At 36.7% G+C, this 20,513-nt stretch overlaps 1 pseudogene; it reads left to right on the top strand.

Annotated features, from left to right (window-relative positions):
- The first annotated feature begins 8,230 nt into the window (after window positions 1-8,230).
- LOC121492343 lies at window positions 8,231-10,868 on the top strand (annotated as a pseudogene).
- The last annotated feature ends 9,645 nt before the right edge of the window (window positions 10,869-20,513 follow it).

Raw genomic sequence — 20,513 nt, 5'->3', positions numbered from 1 at the left:
TGGCAATGATGTGGAGAAAAGAGAACCCTCATCACTATTGCTGTGAATGTAAGTCTGTGCAGCCACTAATGGAAAAGAGTATGGCAGTTCTTCAAAAAACTAAAAATAGAACTACCATATGATCCAGTAATTCCACTTCTGGGTATTTATCCAAAGAAAATAATACCACTAATTTGAAAAGATGTATGTGCCCCTATGTTCATTGTGGCATTATTCACAATTGCCAACATATCAAAAAATCAAAATGTCCATTGATGGGTGAATGAATAAAGATCTGATAGGATAAAGAAGATACGATACACACACAAACACATACTACTCACCCACAAAAAAAGAATTAAATTTTGCTGTTTGCAGCAACAAGGATGGAACTTGGGTTATTATGCTAAGTGAAATAAGTCAGACAGAGAAAAATATCATATGATTTCACTTATATGTGGAATCTGGAGAACAAAACAAATAAAACAAAATAAAACCAAATGTATAGATGCAGAGAACAGACTGAAGGTTGCCAGAGGAAAGGATGATTGAGGAGTGAGTGAATGAAGGAAAGGGATAACAAGGTGCAAAATTGCAAGTCATAAAAAAAATATGTTATCAGAGTGTAATGTGACAATTGTCAGTAATATTGTATTGCATATTATGAAGCATTTTATGGTGATGGAGGTAACTAGACATATAGTGGTAATTATTTTGCAGTATATACAAATATCAAATCATTATGTTGTACACTTGAAATTAATATAATGTTATATGTCAATTATACCTTAATTAAAAAAATCAGTATAATATACTTTAGTTACTATTTTAATGTATTGTGGTTTCATGATAAACTAATATAATGCCTCTTAGAGAAGCAACAAAGGAAAACAGAGTAGTTTGGTAGTTACTTTTTTGAGATATTTTCTCACTTTATTGATACTTTTTTTGGGAATGCAAACTTTTTGTTGGTTTGATTGCTTGGTTCTTATATCTTGTTCTTCTTTAAAAAAAAAATAAGTATGCGTTTAGTTATTTCCAGGAACTCTGGGAAAAGAAAATATCTAGCTAGGCAATATTTCATTAAATAATTATGTGTAATATGTAGATCAACTTTATGAACTTATATTGAAGTGATTAGATATGTTTCTATTGAATCAAACCATCTGAATTTTTAAAAAGATTTATTTACATATTGGAGAGAGAGAGAGAGTACATGAGCATGAGTTAGAAGGGCAGGAGCAGAGGGAGAGGGCGAAAATCTCAAGTAGACTCCCCACTGAGCAAGGAACCCATTGCAGGGCTCCATCTCAAGAACTTGAGATCATGACCTGAGACAAAATCAAGAATCAGACACTAATCCACTCACCAACAGAGCCACCCAGGAAACCTGAATTATTTTTTGATTTACAACTGATTTTCTTTTGTCTTGAAATTGATAATGAGATCATATCAATAATCAATGAAGCTATAAAACTGCCTATGATTTGACGGTACTCCAAATTGAGATTTTTTGTAGTCTCATACAAACCATTTTTAATTTACCAAATGTTTTTTGTAAAAGATGACCAATATTTAGAATATGAGTTACAAAATATTTTATTATCCATTTTTCTAAACTTTTATAATACTATCATATATGAATGGGATAGAATAAGATAGTGAATTTAGGATATTTGAAAGGATATGGCTTATAACATGCTATTGGGAATTTTTCCAAATATAGTCTAGCTAAGTCAACTAATGAAATAATTGTTTACATACTACATGAACACCTAAGTTTTTTCTAAGTTTAATACTGTCTATACTACTATACTAGTATTAATCCACTAATATTATAATCCTACTAAGACTGATATACTAATATATAGTACCATGTTAGTATTATGATCAGATAATGAAGTAGGCAACACTTAAATTTTTTTAAATTTATTTATTTATTTTTATTTATTTATGATAGTCACAGAGAGAGAGAGAGAGAGAGAGAGAGAGAGGCAGAGACACAGGCAGAGGGAGAAGCAGGCTCCATGCACCGGGAGCCCAACGTGGGATTCGATCCTGGGTGTCCAGGCTCGCGCGCTGGGCCAAAGGCAGGCTCTAAACCACTGCACCACCCAGGGATCCCGGCAACACTTAAATTGCACTAATTCTTAGTATTATGGATTTTATTTTAATTTAAAAATGGCCTATGTTTTAACACAATTATGATCTGGGAAAATAATCGAGGAATTTAATGTTCTAATTCACGAAATTTTAACTCAAGCTATTAATGCAGTGCTTCCATAGATTTTCAGTTAATTCTTTTGCATAATCATTTGAAAATAGTACTTATCTCTCTCTAGCTTATGTATATATACACATACATCAGCATATATTTATGATTTGACATATTCAAAGCCACTTTTATGTGAATGTTCTATTTTCCAACCAGACTATGATATTTTTAGTGTCTATTCCTTTTATAAAATCCAGTAGAGTTATGTTTTAATGTAAGTTTATGATATTTGCCACATCTTTATAAAGTCTAGATTTAAACAAAATCATGATTCTAGAGATTTCTGTCCAGTATCTTGCCCAAAGATACTTGGTCATAGTTGTCATCTCGGCTTCCAAATCAGATAATTTGACTCAAGAGACCATTTTTACTAAAAAACACCTCTTGGGAATTAGACAGAACGGCCTCTATATGTTAGTTTTTCAAGTTACTGCCTCTATGGCCTCGAGCAAGTTATATACCCTTCCTGAGTTTCAGTTTCTTTATCTGTAAAACTGGTGTAATAAAATCTAGTGCATAGGTATGTTAGAGAAGTAAGATTTAAAAATGAGTGCATAGTGTCTAGTAGATTTTAAACATAAGCAGACAGTTAAACTGTATTATTATTTTGATAAATTGTTTCTTGTTAGAGGTGAGAAACTTTCATCTTCGAAATTAGATTGACTCCACCTAAAACATACTAAGAGTTATTTATTTATTCATGAGAGACACAGTGAGAGAGAGGCAGAGACATAGGCAGAGGTAGAAGCAGGTTTCTTGGGGAGCCTGATGGGGGACTTGATCCCGGGACTCCTGGATGATGACCTGAGCCAAAGGCAGACCCTCAACCACTGAGCCATCCAGGCATCCCCATAGGAAGTTTTTAATATTATTCAACACTTTATTCAAATGAATAGAGGATTTAAGGCTATCAAACATATTTTGAATTTAGGTGGACATTTTCACCTAGTTAATATAGGGATAAAAGGCAAACTATGTTTAGTTCATTGTGAGAAGGGGACTGAATAATGCATGGAATGAAAAGTGCATTCTCAAATCGTTTGAATAAGTCTTAGATGAGCAACACTTCTTAACTAGATAATTGAGGTAATCTGTGGTTTGCCATGTGTAAACAGATAGCATATTTGTTTTGGTGAATATAATCAGTGTGGACTCAAATGAATTACTGTCCAGATTTAAAATCTAGCCAAAAATACTATATTAAATTCAAAATTTAGCATTTTTGTGATTGCTCTCCTATTCAAAACCGTACTTGTTCTTAGCTGGGTACTTACAAGAGCATTGCTTTTTCTTTTTTCTTTCTTTCTTTCTTTTTTTTTTTTTTTTTAATGGTTTTCTATTCCTAGACAAATCACCCAGTTGGTCTCTGAAGATAAATTTTTAAATGCTTGGTGTCTACATTTTTCTGAGCTTTTCTAATCAGTTTGAAATGCAGTTGTGTCTTATAACTTTAGAGAATTAAATGGCAGTTTCTGTAGTCTTTACAAATCAGAAATGAATTTGTCTCAGGCCTAATCTATTTACTTATGTTTTTAGAAATTCAATATATTCACAGATGGATATTATGTAGCCAGCATTTTGTGGTGTTCTAACATGCAATATATATAACAAATTGCCAGCTAGGTTATTATATGTTTGAGAGTTTTAATTGCTGTGTACTTCAAACATTTTTTACATTGTGCCATCTGGCACATGGAAACGTTAATGAATTTTTAAACTTAATGGGACATGCTTTGCATCAGGAGGGTCTGAAAATTAGTTGTTCACCATTGGTAAATGACAGATTTATCAACACAAACTTATAAAATTGCAATCCATTGCTTTGTTCCATTAAGGTAGCAACACATTTTTAAGTGCTAGTAAAAGTTATTCAAACAATTGTCTAAATGGAAATACTTTATAAATATAGTAGCTCTCCTTACTATTTAAAGAAATTGCGTCTGTAATATCATAACATTTTTTCTTTGAATGTAGTCTTAGAAAGGTATTTTTGATATCAAGTAGAATAATTCACTCAGATTTTAAACAGATTTTTAGACATGTTGGAAAAGTCTGCTAATGTTTTCAAGAGCTCTTACTGAAAACTTTCTGTCTCTGTAATTTAAAGGCACTCTCTTTTATTAGTCTTCCATTTGTATTGTAACTACATCTTATGTACATTAAATCTGGCAATAATATAAAATGACTAGCTGCCAGAACATCTAATTCAAAACAGGGTAATCCACTGTGCTCTTCTCCCCTAATAATCTTAGTTTCTATATAATTTGGTGTTCCTCCTTCCAAAAAGTATACTAAAGAATGAATTCCCTGTAGTCCTGTCAAAAGGGAAGATGCAAAGAACCTGTCAAAAATGCAAGCAGTAAACAGATCCATTTAATAGTATAAAAAACAGGAAATAGTTGAAGTGATCTTTTGAGTAAATTGGGAAAAATCTCTTTAAAAAGAATATATATGTGGAAATTGCAAAAAAATATTATCATAATCGTTAGAATCATAAATGAACATTTATAAAGTATAAAAAACCATAATAAAAAACATAATAAAGTCAACTTCAAACCAGTAATTCAGGTTTCTTAATCATTATAGCAAGTAGCATAAAATTAATCTTTAATTCTCCATGAAAACATTCCTTCTAGGAAGTTAATAGAATGCCCATGATTATACCAACATACCATAAAAGATCTGTTAGCTAGGCATGTTTATGATATACCTTGTTTTAACGTACAGCTGTAGTATGTAAATATATACATCATAAGCATAGGTGTTCACTGCTTAAACTATTGCTTTGCTACTAAAACTTGGAGGATTTCAATAAACTCATATTCATTTTAAATAATTCCACTAGAGAATTGATGAGAATCAAGAAAAATTCCTTCAAAAAATAATTTTCAAATCATTTTCCCATCAATTCTCACCTTTTCTTCCAAACAGCATCCTTACTGGAGTTAGAGATGGTGGAAGATGGAGGTCAAAGCTAATGGCTCCGGATCCCTGGGTGGCGCAGCGGTTTAGCGCCTGCCCTTTGGCCCAGGCCGCGGTCCTGGAGACCGAGGATCAAATCCCACGTCGAGCTCCCGGTGCATGGAGCCTGCTTCTCCCTCTGCCTGTGTCTCTGCCTCTCTCTCTCTCTCTCTCTCTCTCTCTCTGTGTGTGTGTGTGACTATCATAAAAAAAAAAAAAAAAAAAAAAGGTAATGGCTCCCTACAGGGTGTTATGGAAAGGAGCTGCCCTTGCAGATTTGCAGATGCCAACTCTTACCAGGTTGGCTATTTTTAGTACTGCCAGCAAATGCAACATGTCTTTCAGTCTGGATAAATGGTCTTGTGGGAGTGGACAAAATTGTCCCATCAGAGAGAATTTAGGAAAATATCAAGACACACAGCAAAGAATGAAAGACCTTTGGAGATCTTTGGGGAAATGGAGATATGAGGGGTCAGAGTGGATGGAAATGTGAAACAAAGGAAAAGATCAAATAGAAGTATTTCATATCTCTGCCTCTCATAAAGCCACATTTTATTTGAAGTGATGGTGCTCTACCAATCTCTAGTCAACCACTTACTGCTTACTCTCAATTTCTGGTAGGCTCTGCAGTTGTGTGCTGTTTTCTTTTCAAAACCTCAGCTATTCCAAGTTACTTAGAAGACTGCCAATAGAAGAGAAATTGAATAAGTTATGTCCTTTCCTTTTGCTCCCAGTGTGCTTACTATTTGGACAGTATGAATTAGTTACATATTTAACTGTTTGCTAATTGTATCATGTGTTGCTTGGTTTCTCAGTGAGATTGGTTTCTCAATGAGATCTTAAGCCCCATGAGGGAAGGGATTCTTATTTTTCATTGTTTTTAGCAGTTAGCTCAAAATATATTATTCCCAATAAATACTGCCTTCCCAGACCTTGCCCTATGTATCTCTTCTTTTGGCTGGTCCTGACTTTCACCCTTTACAATAAAAACATAACTATAAACATAGAGCATTCCATGAGGAGTTCTTTTTTTCTTTTTTTGAAGATTTTGTTTATTTATTTTAGAGATAGAGAAAGAGGGTGGGGGGGGCGAGTAGAGGGAAGGGGACAAGCAGAATTCACACTGAGTGCAGAGCTCAAAGCAGGGCTCGATCCTATGACTCTGAGATCATGACCTGAGCTGAAATCCATAGTCAGACACTTAACTGACTGAGACATCCAAGTGCCCCTTCATGAAGAATTCTTAACAAAGCTGTTATTCTTGTTTAGCCCTACCATTTTCATCTATAGAGTCCTGACCAACTGGAAAGTAAGGAGGGAAAGTGCTCATAAGGATAGTCCTCCTGGCTGCCACATGTGCATAGCTTGGTTTATAGCTTACCATAGTGTTTCCCATTGATGCTGAGGGTTTTTATGTCCATCCTATGTGTGCTGTATTGATTTTGTAGGCCATGGACCTGTGACCTTGACCTCTAAGATGCTTATAGTGCTTTGTGATGTAGGCTTTTCACTGTTGCTCTATTATAGCCCATGCTCTCCAGTGGGTGGGCATGGAGGAGACTGGGTCAGAGGGTGATCTGAGCCCTCTACTATCCCACTTTAAATATTATTTCTGTGATAATCTTAAGTTTCTTGAGCATTTCTCCTCTCTTTCCTTAGAAGACTTTAATAGTTACACAACTGAGAGTTTAAAGGGATGTCTCTTGAATTTTAATCCCATAAAAAGTAGGGTGCAGCCAATAACCTAGATACTTTCGATTCTCTTCTACTGACCCTTAAATTTCAAACTCATGTATGCTGGTGAAAGACTTTGCCCACAAAGTCCAGAGTTTAAACTATACCACAAAACTCAAGGCAAACAAGAATAAATCAATGTGACAATGCAATGAAGAGAATAGGATTGAAGATCCTTGTTGGAAATAGTGAACTGGAATCTCTTTCTTTCCAGGCTTGACAAGATAACAGCAGTCATTGACTATCCTCTCAGAAGGTAATTACCTCTGGGCCACACCTGTGTTCTAAAGCAATTCTTGGTTCAATGGAGGGGGGTGTAGAGGTGGTCAATGTGCATTTTGTCTGTGAAAATGGCAGCAGAGGCAGTCGCCAAACTACCTCAAAGTTTCACGGGAGGTAAAGACTTCAGAATGGAAGTACTACCAGGGCTGGATCGGGAGCCAAAGCAAAAGGATCTGCATCAGGACATCATAAGCCAAGGCAAAGATGCCATGAAAATAGTCTTGGAAATTTAACCCCTGAAGGATTGCTTTGCTAGATCTCCAGATGTGATCAGACAAATCAGAATTTGCAATATTGCTTTGAAGTTCCTACACAATAAAGATTAAAATATGCACCTTTCTAAACTGACTTCTCCATTACTAAATGATCTTTTCCCTACATGCCAATTTAAAGGTTACTTTGTGCTATTGTGTGGTGATACTGGCTACTGGTGGGAACACTGAAACCTATTTGGCATGGGAGTGGATTCACTTAGCTTTCGCTAGAGGTGTGTGGATATCCCTGTCATAATAATTGTACATAGCTCAGTCCCTTTACATTTCTACAACTGCATATTTAAAAATTCCCCATTGCCAAAGCTACCACAACTGTCATTCATATATATACACGTTGTTTAAAGAAAGTTTCTGATTAAATCAGATGAACAATCTTATTAAAACACCATAGGAGCTATATACATTGGAGATTCTTAAGGTGGTACCTAAAACCATCTATGCTGTAAGCCTTAGTCTATACTCAGACCTGATAAAATTAGCTTTTCCATCTTGACTACACCCACGTATATCTAGATAGAAGACTGGTTCAGGTCAAAGGTATGAGTGGGGGTTACCATAATACTTATATTTCATTTTCTTTTTTTTAACTGAAAGTTTGTACTAAGAGAATGTTAAGGTGCAAGGTGATGTAGTTGCCAGGAAGTGGCCTTTATGGAACTGCCACTGGACTACTGGTGCTCACTGCACCTAACATAGGGCTACTATGCACATTGCCAACACCACCATGCTGGAGAAATTCAACAAGAGAGACAATGAATCATGTGGAGGCTCCAACCTATTCTAGTATCTTGAGAAGAGTGCAGTACTCCAGGAGGCCCATGTATTTCTTGAAACTTCTATCAACTCTCAAAAATGTGCCCACATCCTCACCAAGATCCTTTTCCTCATAAACCAAGGGAATGCTTAGGGACCACTGAAGTGACCATGGCCTTTGTTGCCATGACCAAGCTCTTTCAGTCTAATGATCCCACACTCTTTTGGATGTGCTTCTTGATCATCAAGGAGATATCTTGTATTGATGAGGTTATCGTTATCATCACCAGCACCCTGACAATGGAAATGACCAGGAAAGAAGATGACCACCAGGGGCTGGCTATGCATACCCTCTAATAGATTACTGAGTACCATGCTGCAGGCTGTTGAGTGCTACATGAAACAGGCCCTCATAGACAAGGTGCTCAGTGTCTCCAGCTCTTCCCTGGTATCTTGCTTGCACCTGCTGAAGTGCAGCTTTGTCAAGCTCTGGGTGAATGAGACCTAGGGGGCAGGACTCAGTGATAAACCTATAGTCCAGTACCATGCACTGGGGTTCATCTACCATGTGCATAAGAATGACCACCTGGCTGTCAATAAGCTGATTAGCAAGTTCACCGAGCACAATCTCATGAATCCCTTTGCCTACGGCATGATGATGCAGGTGGCCAGCAAGCAGCTGGAGGAAGAGGATGGCAGCCATGATAGCCCACTGTTTGACTTCATTGAGAGCTGTTTGCCCAACAAGCATAATATGGTGGTGTACGAAACTGCCCTGTCCATTGTCAATCTGCCAGGCTGAAGTGCCAAAGAGCTGGCCCCAGTTGTATCAGTGTTCCAGATGTTTTGAAGTTCATCCAAGGCCATTGCTGTGTGCACCCTTAATAAAGTGGCCATGAAGCATCTGTCAGGAGTGATGACCTGCAATCTGGATGTTGAGAACCTGATTACATACTTGAATTGTAGCATCACCACAGTGGCCATCACCACATTCCTCAAGATGGGCAGCAAAACTGCCTCATGAAGCAGATCTCATCCTTCATGTTGGAGATCTCAGATGGGTTCAAGGTGGTAGTAGTCGAGGCCATCAGTGCCAGAATTATCCTCAAAACATGCTGTGGTCATGAACTTCCTATTCACCATGCTGTGGGAAGAGTGTGGTTTTGAGTACAAGTAGACCATCATGGACTGCACCATCAGCATCATTAAGGAGAACCCAGAAAGCAAGGGGAATCAGGCTGTTGTACCTGTGTGAGTTCATAGAGGACTGTGAGTTTACCATGCTGGCTACCCGTGTCTTGCATCTCCTGGGCCAGGAGGGGTCCAAGAGCAATAATCTGTCCATATATATCTGCTTCATTGGTCTTGGAGCATAAGGAGGTCTGGGCAGGTGCTGTGAGTGTTCTGGCCAAGTTTGGAGCCCAGAAAGAAGAGATGTTTTTTTTTTTTTTTTTTTTTTTTTTTTTTTTTTTTTTTTTTTTTTTAAGAAGAGATGTTACCTAACATCTTGGTGTTGCTTAAGAGGTGTGTGATGAATGATGATAGTGAAGCAAGGGACCAAGACACCTACTATTTCAATATCCTGGAGAGGAAGCAGAAGGCCCTCAGTTCAGGCTAAATCTTAAATGGTCTGACTATTCTCCTCACTGGTGTGGAGAGATATCTGCAGCAGTAAACTCTAGATCCATCAGAAAAACCTATTGACCTCCAGTCGGTGCCCCTGGCCACCATGCCAAAGTCAGAGAAGAGAACCAAAAGCACCCCCATCACAGCTGCCAAGCAGCCTGAGAAAGTGGTAGCCACCGAGTAAGAGATCTTCCAGGAATAGCTGGCCACAGTACCAGAGTTCCATGGGAGGGGTCCCCTCTTCAAGTCCTCACTTAAACCTGTGACCCTCATTGAGCCAGAGACAGAGTATGTCATCACTGCACCAAACATACCTTCACAGACCACATGGAGTTCCAGTTTGACTGCAGAGACACACTCAATGACTAGACTTTGGAAAACATCACAATGCAGATGGAGTCAGCCCACAGAAGCCTACCAATTGCTCTACTGCAAGTCTTCCCAAAACCTATCCTACAACCAGCCTGGGACCTGTTGCACACTGGTGGCACCCCAGATGTGGAAGGAAGACCCCACAGATGTGGCCTGCACATTCAGCTGCATAACAAAGTTCACTGTCAAGGACTATGATACCACAACTGGGGAGATTGATGATGAAGGCTATAAAGATGAATATGTGCTGGAAGATCTGGATGTCATCATTGCTGATCACATCTAAAAGGTCATGAAGTTGAACTCTGAAACAGCCTGGGATGAGGTAGGGGATGAGTTTGAGAAGGAAGAAACATTCACCTTGTCTAGCATCAAAACACTTGAAAAGGCTGTGGGTAATATGGTGAAATTCCTGGGAATGTCCCCTTGTGAGAGGTCAGACAAAGTGCGGGGTAACAAGCATACCCACACATTGCTCCTGGCTGATGTGTTCCAGGGTGGTCATGGCATCCTAGAATTCTCAACTGCTGCTTTTGGACATGGTAAGAATGCAGATGACAGTAGGAAGTTCAGAGAAGTCAGTAGATATCATCTTGACATCTGTGGGCTAAGACACCAAACTACTTGGACCCTATTCCTGCCCTTTTCTTCTTAGCACTATGCAGAAGTCACACCTACCTCCTGAACCCAGTGGAAACTTCCTCCCAAACTTCAGTATTCAAAAACAATTAGGAATTACTGAAAAAAATAATTTGCTTAAATTTAACTCCTGCCCACTACTACTAGTAGTAGTACTTTTTTTTTCTTTTTAATTTTTTCAATAGGGAATGATTTTAGCTTGTCCCAGAACCTGCTACCCTGCCTGTCAAGGAAAGGATATCCAAGTGAATAAAATACTTGAACTTCCTCTTGAATTTATATCCAAGGAAACCATCTTATCCTGATAAATCAATCAGCAGGTATTTTAAAAACAAACAAACAAATAGATAAATAAATAAATACATAAATATTAAGTTATAGGAATAAATACACATAGACATTTGGGATTTTACAAAAGAATCGCCTTGTCAGAATTTGTGTTAATGGAGCTTAAACTAGAGATGAATGCTAGTGATAATTCTGGAACTTTATGGCCTGACATACCTTGTCTTTAACATCTTCCCCAGGATTCTGAGATGTACCACAGAGAACTGAAGTGGTTAGGCACTGGAGGTGTTTGAGCTTGTCTCTGATGTCAAGAATCTTACACCTAACACATTACCTCGTGGTAATGGTTTTGGAATAATGTGCAAAGCCAAGTCCTGCCTTACAATGCTGTGGTCTGTGATTCCTAGGGAAAATCAGAGCAAAAACAGAATAGCAGAGAAAAACCTTTATTTTTGAGAAAACTAGTGCATCCAAATGTATGGGTTCAATTATTTTGGTGGAATCTAACTACCACATTGGGGGTGATGCAGAAAAGTTCCTACAGGAAATGTCAGGCTCAAATCCCCTATATCCTGTCCCTGGGAAAAGCTGGTAAGCCTCTATGATTTCTGCCTTAAAGCCTCCAGTCACCTGTAAAAATGCTTATCCTGATGATTTTTCCCAAAATAAGAAATGCCTTCATGAAAAATAATCAGAAATTTTAATATATAATTATAACTCTGGTTATAACATATGACACTTTGTTTCTTATTTTAACTTTAGCACAGTAAAGTAAAACGTTTTTTATATAAAATGTGGGTATTTCCTGCAAAATTCTTCTTTTTAATGGAAGGCTGTAACTATAGAGTGAATGTGGGAGCCACTAACATGCATTCTATTTCATAATTCTGAATTTCAATACTGAAGCCAGCCTGCATCAACCATGAGTACTCATGTACATCCAGACAATGGAATAATATTCAGAGCTAAAAAGAAATGAACTATCAAACAATGAAAAGACATTTATGCATATTACTAAGTGAAAAAAAGCCAATCTGAAAGGCTACATATTATATGATTCCAACTATACAACACTATAGACTATATGCCATTTGGGAAAAAAACAACATCATGGAAATTGGGGCTGGAGAGAGGAGTTGAAGAAGCAGAATAAAGAGCAGTTTTAGGGCAATGAAACAGTTCTGTGCAATTTTATAATGGTGATTCCTTGCCAAAACCCATAGAATAGACAACACCAAGAGTGAATCTTTATACAAACTATAAACTTTGGGTGATAATGTTGTGTCAATGTGGGTTCAGTGGGATGTTGATAGTGTGGGAGGCTGTGTATATGTGGAATCAAAGGGTATATATGAACTCCTTGTCCTTTTTGCTCATTTTGCTTTGACCTAAAACTGCCCAAAATCATAAAATCTGCTTTAAAAAATACTAAACTGAGATTTTCTGATTATATAAATGAAATACTTTTAAAACTCTAAAATATCATGATCTTAATTTTTATTCTGTTTTTTTTCTATGCATATATTAAAATCATTGCTATTATACTGTATCTATATAGAATTTATAGTATTTTGGGCAGCCCTGGTGGCCCAGTGGTTTAGCGCCGCCTTCAGCCTGGGGTGTGATCCTGGGCCCCAGGATCGAGTCCCACGTCAGGCTCCCTGCATGGAGCCTGCTTCTCCCTCTGCCAGTCTCTGCCTCTCTCTCTGTGTGTGTCATGAATAAATAATAAAATCTTTAAAAAATAATTTATAATATTTTGTATGTAATTTGGAAGTCTGATTATTCTTTCCTTTGTCTAAGCAAGCCTATTTATTAAACACTCTTTTTAAGTATTTTTTCTAGGTACTTAAATATTCAGACATATTATTATACTAATAATCCTCCTATCACTGAATATGTGGGATATTTTCAGGTGCTGATTATTATAACAATGTTCTATAAGCATTTTCTATAAGCCTAATTGTTTCATTAAGATATATTACTATATATGGAAGGAAGGACAAGGTAATGGGCTATGAACATTTTAAAGATTTTATTGAATACTGTGCAATACTTTCCAAAAATGATTAAATCAAATGTGACTCTTACTAGAAGGGTGTGAGAATGCTCTCACATTCCATCTTCTTCATTGAACCTTATAATTTCTGATAGGTAATAATTACTCAATCAACCTTGCCAGTATTTTTTAAAAAGTATTCCCCTATGTCCTCTTCTTTACCCGTAAGAATACGAATTTGATTAAATACTGAGGTTTGAAAGTATTACATAATGGGCTTTTTTCATAGTGAGCTATAGTCTCGTTTCATTAGTAAGGTTTGACATACACCCTAGTGATATAATCACCAGATGCATATAATTGTTTTCACAACACAATATGTGAATAAATGGTCAGTCTTTTTTACTTTTTAAATTTTATGTGACTGGGTTCAGTTTGAATAGTTCTGCATCTCTCTTTTAAGGTTGAGTTTCCTAGATCATGTTCTGGGTGAGTTGGTAATAACCGCCTATGGTAAAGTGGTCTGATGGGATCCTTAGTGACTAATTACTATTAGTATGAACATATGTGCTCCCAAGACTTTCAACAACTTCTAGTGATGAGAAGACCTATTGCATATTTATAATAAGCTACTAGAACCATCAATCATGTGATCTTTGAAATCTTGACAAAGTCTCAATTCTCCTAGAAAGTTTGTCAAAGGGCATCTCGAGGAAATGCTATAGGTTCATGAATATTTATAAATACTGTTGTAAATTTGGCAACATCCTCAGGCTTTTTGCCTTAACCTTTTAAATGTGATGTACTGTATGAACTAAATTATGATATGAATGACTAGGAAAACTGATCAGGTGATATAAGTGGTGTGACATTTCCTCAAGTCTAATGTATTATATTACATATGTATTACTCTTTCAACATAGTTCTTGCTTTGCCAAAATTTGCACCTTACATTCTCTAATTTGAAAGAGCTACATTAGTATTACACTCCAAAATGGTGTTAGGGATTAGTTTGCCTATAATCTTATTTTGAAGGATGTGTAGCTGATGTTTTGCATGCTGATGTACAGTGAACATTTGTATTTGGAGTTACTACTTTAATTTGTGGTTCATTGAATATATTCCATTTGCCAAACATTGGCTTCCTCATAGCCTCTGCTCCAGGTGCTATGATTACTACTCTATCAAAGCCTGATCCTGACTCTACCCTCCTGAAGGTTCTAATTAAGAGAGCAAAGAATTTGATAATCTGTGATGACCCCTACAAAAAAGGAAGTACAGAGTGGACAAATCACATACAAGGGAAGCAAAGTCTAATTTGAAAGAAGAAAAAGTAGCATTGATCCTGAGGTTGGGAGGAAGCATAAGAATAAGGTAAATGATTTGTAGAGAAAACCATAGAGTAAGAAAGCATGATCTATTATAAGGACTAGAGAAAAGACCACTATGACTGGAGCATACAGTGAATAGTAAACCTAGAAACGTAGACTGATGCTGTGTTATAGAGGGTCATATAAGCCTTGTCAAACATTTTGAACTTAGCCTCAGAAGATGTAATTGAAGACTTTTAAGCAGAAGAATGATGAAAAAAATACTTGTATTTTTAAAATATCACACTGGGTGCAGTGAAGAAAAAGAACTGGAGCCAAGCAAGAATAAAGGTACAGAGAAATCTAGTAGAGGTAGCAGTGACAGGCAGGGCATGTTACCATAGTACAGTGACTGATCTAATGTGTAAACAGAGGTAAATTCAAAAATAAACTATTTTGAGAGATAGTCTGGAGAGAACATTAACAGAATTTACTTCTAATTCTATTTGGAGCTGAAGAAGTGTATTTAATTTGAGTTGGTGGATATCAGCACAAGTATTAAGGTTAAGATTAGAATTGGGGCATTTTGAAGGGCTTGTGGAACATGAAAGTGAAGAAGGATTTAGGCAACTGAATAGAGAGGTCTCAAGTGCAAAAGATAGTGCTGGGCTAGAAAATAGGATTTGGACATCATTAGAATATAGATGATGAAGCTATTAAAGTGGACAAGAATATCTATGGAAGAAATTTAAGGAAAAAAAATCTCTCATAAATAAAACTGCAAATTCAAATATGTGGCAAAGAGAGCTGACCTTAAAATTTCCCTCAGCTCAACCAAATTTTAGATAGGCTTCTTCCTGTCTCTAGACCCCTAACTTCCCCTGGAGCATTTGCTTTAGAAAACCTGTAAATGTAAATTTCTTCTTGGCTGCTTTGAGATGCAAATTTTTATAGATTCCAATATAATTAATATACAGTGTTATATTAGTTTCAGGTGCACAATAAAGTGACTTAACTGTTCTATCCATTACTTCATTCTTATCAAGATAAGTGTACTCTTAATCCCCTTTGCCTATTTTACGAGACAGGAGATGGAAGAATACCCATCTCCTCTCTGGTAGCCACCATTTGTTCTCCATGTTTAAGAGTCTGGTTTTGTTTGTTTGTTTGTTTGTTTCTTTTTCTTAAATTCCATCACATGGTATTTGTCTTTCTCTGACTATTTCACTTAGCATTATGCTCTCTAGATCCATCCATATTGTTGCAAATGGCAAAGTTTCATTCCTTTTATGGCTGAGTAATATTCTGGGATGTAAATATTTTTAAGAGCCTCTTGTCATTTGCACAGTTAAGTATTATCTTTCTCAAAGATGGAGGAATCATTGTTTGAAATGTGATAATCAAGGAAGATAGTAGCTCCATCTCCCAATTTCTGTTGGAAGGTAGGGGCCTAACTTTGGGGAACACTTAGCTCCAAGTTATACAATATTTTCTGTCATGAAGTCATGAGAAAATTTCCTTTCCTGTTGGTAAAGCCAATTAACAAACCCAGATGGTCTATGATCTCCCATTCACCTCAGCTCTTAAAAACTCTACCTCCTGCCTTTTGTATCAAAGCTGTGTTCAGATTGAGTTTGGGCCTTTCTTATGTATTGAAATAGTATTAAATAGAGTCTTTGTTGCCTGTTTAACTGTAAAACAGACTGAGAATGATCAGCACTATACTTAAGAAGAAAACCATGATATTATAGTATTATGGAAGTCAAGGAAAAATAATGAGTCAAGAAAAAAATTATGCCAAAAGTGCTGATATTAAATTAAACATATGCAAACTTACTGAAATCACAAAGTATAGAGTGTGTGGATGGAACGCAGCTTGGAGTGGGTTGAAGAAAAAGTAGGAATTAAATAAATGAAGACTATCAGGGTAGACAAGAAGAAAAATCTTTTTTTTTTAAATAAAAAAAAATAAACTGAGCTTTATTTTCTCTCCAGAGTCAAGTTAGAGTTGAAGCATTTGGAACAGAATGTAATGTTTTATCAATAACACTTTCTCTTTGCCTTACTTGTTATTTATTTATTATGTTTCAAGTTTTTATTTAAATTCTAGTTAACATACAGTGCAGTATTAGTTTTAGGAGTAGAATTCAGTGATTCATCACTTACTTACAACACCCAGTGCTCATCACAGCAAGTGTCCTCCTTAATACCCATCACCTATTTAACCCAGCCCCCACCAGTCCCCTTCTGCAACGCTCAGTTTGTTCTATATAGCTTAGAGTCTTTCAGGTTTGTCTACCTCTTTCTCTCTTTTTTTTTTTTCCCTTCCCTTATGTTCTTCTGTCTTGTTTCCTAAATTCTACATGTGAGTGAAATCATATGGTATTTGTCTTTCTCTGACTAACTTATTTTGCTTACATAATACACTCTAGCTCCATCCATGTCATTGCAAATGGCAAGATTTCATTCTTTCTGATGGCAGAGCAATATTCTGTGTATATAACACTTCTTCTTTGCCCATTCATCAGTCAATGGACATTAGGGCTCTTTCCCTAATTTGGTAATTGTTGATAATGCCATTTGGGCTCTTTCTATAATTTGGCAATCGTGGATAATACTGTTATAAATATTGAAATGCATGTGCCCCCTCAAATCAGCATTTTTGTATCCTTTGGATAAATACCTAGTAGTACAATTGCTGGATCATAGAATAATTTTATTTTTAACTTTTTGAGGAACCTCCCTACTGTTTTCCAGAGTGGCTGCACCAGTTTGCATTCTCACCAACAGTGTAAGAGGGGAACCCTCTTTTCTGCATTTGCCAACATCTGTTGTTTTATGTGCTAATTTTAGCCATTCTGACAGGTGTGAAATGGTGCCTCATTATAGTTCTGATTCGTATTTCCCTAATGATAAATGATGTCGAGCATCTTTTCATGTGTCTGTTAGCCAATTGAGATACACAGTCTCTCTCTCTCTCTCTCTCTCTCTCTCTCTCTCTCTCTCTCCCTCTCTCTCTCTCTCCCTCTTTTTAATGTATGTGAAGCTTGAATTCAGAACCCTGATATCAAGACCTGGTATCAAGAACCAGATGCTTAACTGACTGAGCCACCTAGGCACCCTGAGATACAAAGTCTCTTAATCTGATTTCTTTATTTAATTACCATGTATTTGTTCAATTCAGAAACCCCATTGAAGAAATTAATTTCTACTACACACCATTTTTATAACATAACTATTTTAAGAAGTCCTTTAAGAAATTTCACGATTACATTGTTGACTTCATTTATGAATGTAATGACCCATAATGTTGTTATTGTACTGAGAAGTGTTCTTTTAATAATTGTCCAAGTTCATGAGTATTTTGTTCTATGTAAACCTGAAGGTTATGAGAAATCTTATTATCACAAGTATTTGGGCTACAGCTTATCTGAAGCCTATCATGATTCTGTTCGGGTCATTTATTCTGTTTCCTTAAATGAATTGAAAACTTCTTAAAACATCATATTTGGAAGCTAGTTTACTGACATAACTTCCATCCATATGTCCTCACTCAGCCATTTCATGCCATGGCTCTGCTCAAAATCTCAGATGGAAATAGCATTTCACGTTTATTATTAGTATTTCAGAATGAACTTCTATGATCTGATTTTTACTGAAATTAAACAGGGTTTTATCCATTTTTATTGGGACAGAATGCTATAATCAGAAGCTATAAATATCCAATAAGTGAATAGGCAATAAAATGGTAATACGGACTATCATTTATGAAACTGAAAGTCTCTGTACTGATATAATGCAAATCAGAGAATTGTACAATTATATGGATCCACAAGGAAAGAGTGTCCTCTGCACATGGTCTTGTTCATGTTCTTTTAATAGAAGCCCAATAAGGTTTTATTCTCTTGGAATTTCATTTCATTTGAAGGATAATAGTCAATTTTATGAGTTCATGAGGGTTATAATTTTGATAGTGAGAAGGTGTAAACAACATTGGAAAAGAAATTCTAAGGCATCTTGATGATAAAAGTCCATTTTGATGCCAAGCTCAACAATTGTGCTAGACAGTCCCAGTGCTCTGGGAAAATATATAACTGCAGTTTGCAATGATGGCTCTGATTCCAGGACAAATAAAAGTAAAAGTGAGCCTCTCTTTTCCAATACATAGTTCTTTTTGGCAGCAAAGCCAGAGCGAAGAATTGACGATGCAACACAGAAAGCAAATTGTGTGATTTACTGAACACGCTGACCTGACCATGATCAAGTAATAACCAGCAGTATCCAGAAGTTCATTCAACTGCTCTCTTACATACAACTCAAATTCTTCCTTAGCATCAATTCGTTCTTTGCCAATAGCACAACCTAAAGCAAGTTCCTTTCCAGTTCTGGCCCCAAGGTTGAGCTCCCAAGGTTCTATTACTGTTTATTTCATTTACATGAGAATTTCCTCATGATAATGCTATTAGCTTGAAGGTTCTATTGCCAGGATCATAGGGAGTGGTGTTCACCCAATTTCAGTCCTTTTATTTTTTTTATTTTTTAAAGATTTTATTTATTCATGAGAGAGACACAGAGACAGAGAGAGAGAGAGAGAGAGAGAGAGAGAGAGAGAGAGAGAGAGAGAAAGAGAGACAGAGAGAGAGGGAGAGGCAGAGACACAGGCAGAGGGAGAAGCAGGCTCCATGCAGGGAGCCCGATGTGGGACTGGATCCCAGGACTCCAGGATCATGCCCTGAGCCCATGGCAGGCACTAAACTGCTGAGCCACCCAGGGATTCCCTCAATCCTTTTATTTTTAGGGGCGGGGCTGCAGAGGGAGAAGAGAGATAATCTTAAGCAGGCTCCATGCCTAGCACGGAGCCCAACGTGTGATTTGATCTCATAACCCTGAGATCATGACCTGAGCTGAAACCAAGAGTCAGATGCTTAACTGAATGAGTGACTCAGGTGTCCCTCACCAATTTTAGTCTTGTTAGAGACCTTGAACATGTCAATCAGGTACCTCTGCCTCTTCTACTTGATGATCAATAAAAGTCCAGGTTATTTTTATCTTTGCTTTTCCATCTCCTTAACATTGGCACTCCCTGTGTAATTTTCTTGAATTTGCTACCTTAATTCAAAAAGATAAAAACCTCCCCTCTATCCATATGGTTATCGTAACTCCATTCTCTTTGGGGCTCATGTTCTATAAAAGATTCAGAGTGAGCTTTGGTTATCTTAAGTTTACCACATAATTTTATTTATTTTTAAAAGTAAATGTTTTGTTTCACTTTCACTATGTAATAGAAGTCCCCTTTAATCAAGCCTTCCACCCAACATTTGTCATGTCTCTTTCAAAATAATTGCATCTCCTTAAAGCCACCACACTTATTATTTCATCATTTAGTATTTAATATTTTTCTTCTTTTGTTTTTTTTCTTAGTCCTTTATAATAAATTACACTAACAAAAGATGATTACTGAATTATTGGAACCAGTCTTAATACCACCAGTCTTAATTCTACTTTTTTAGGCCCGCAGACATTTTCTTTGCTTCAGGACTTGAAGAGACCTGTGTTTTCCAAGATCGCAAAACCATAAGTACTGTCTCTTTTGCTTCAATTCTCAGCACAGACTGTTTCAGATTTCCCATATGTACAGCCTGGGATATAGCAAGCTTTCCATCATGCCTCCAGGCATGGTTTCCAGCAATACCAGTAGTATTTAATTGAACTGGTATTCTCAAGGTTTGAACACCCTGAATTTCCTTTCTTTCCTTCTTTCCTTCACTCTCTTGGGACTGTACATATCACCAATTGTCAGTAAACTGAGTCAGGCTCTGTTTCAAAGACTTCATCATCACTTAGATTGTAACTCTCTGTATCGTGCTGCTGTTAGATAGATTTTCAGTCTCAATTTCTAAAGATTGCTATCCTCTTAACTGGATTGTAGTGCTGCGTCTAGGAGTGATAACATTTTATTACCTTAGAGAATTTTGACCAATTTCATTTTAATCTAAGTACTTTTAGTCCAAAGACTGGCA

The sequence above is a fragment of the Vulpes lagopus genome, chromosome 1 (assembly GCF_018345385.1).
Source record: "Vulpes lagopus strain Blue_001 chromosome 1, ASM1834538v1, whole genome shotgun sequence".
Lineage (NCBI taxonomy): Eukaryota > Metazoa > Chordata > Mammalia > Carnivora > Canidae > Vulpes > Vulpes lagopus.
The sequence above is the reverse complement of the archived record's forward strand: the minus strand, read 5'-3'. Positions and strand labels throughout refer to the sequence as shown.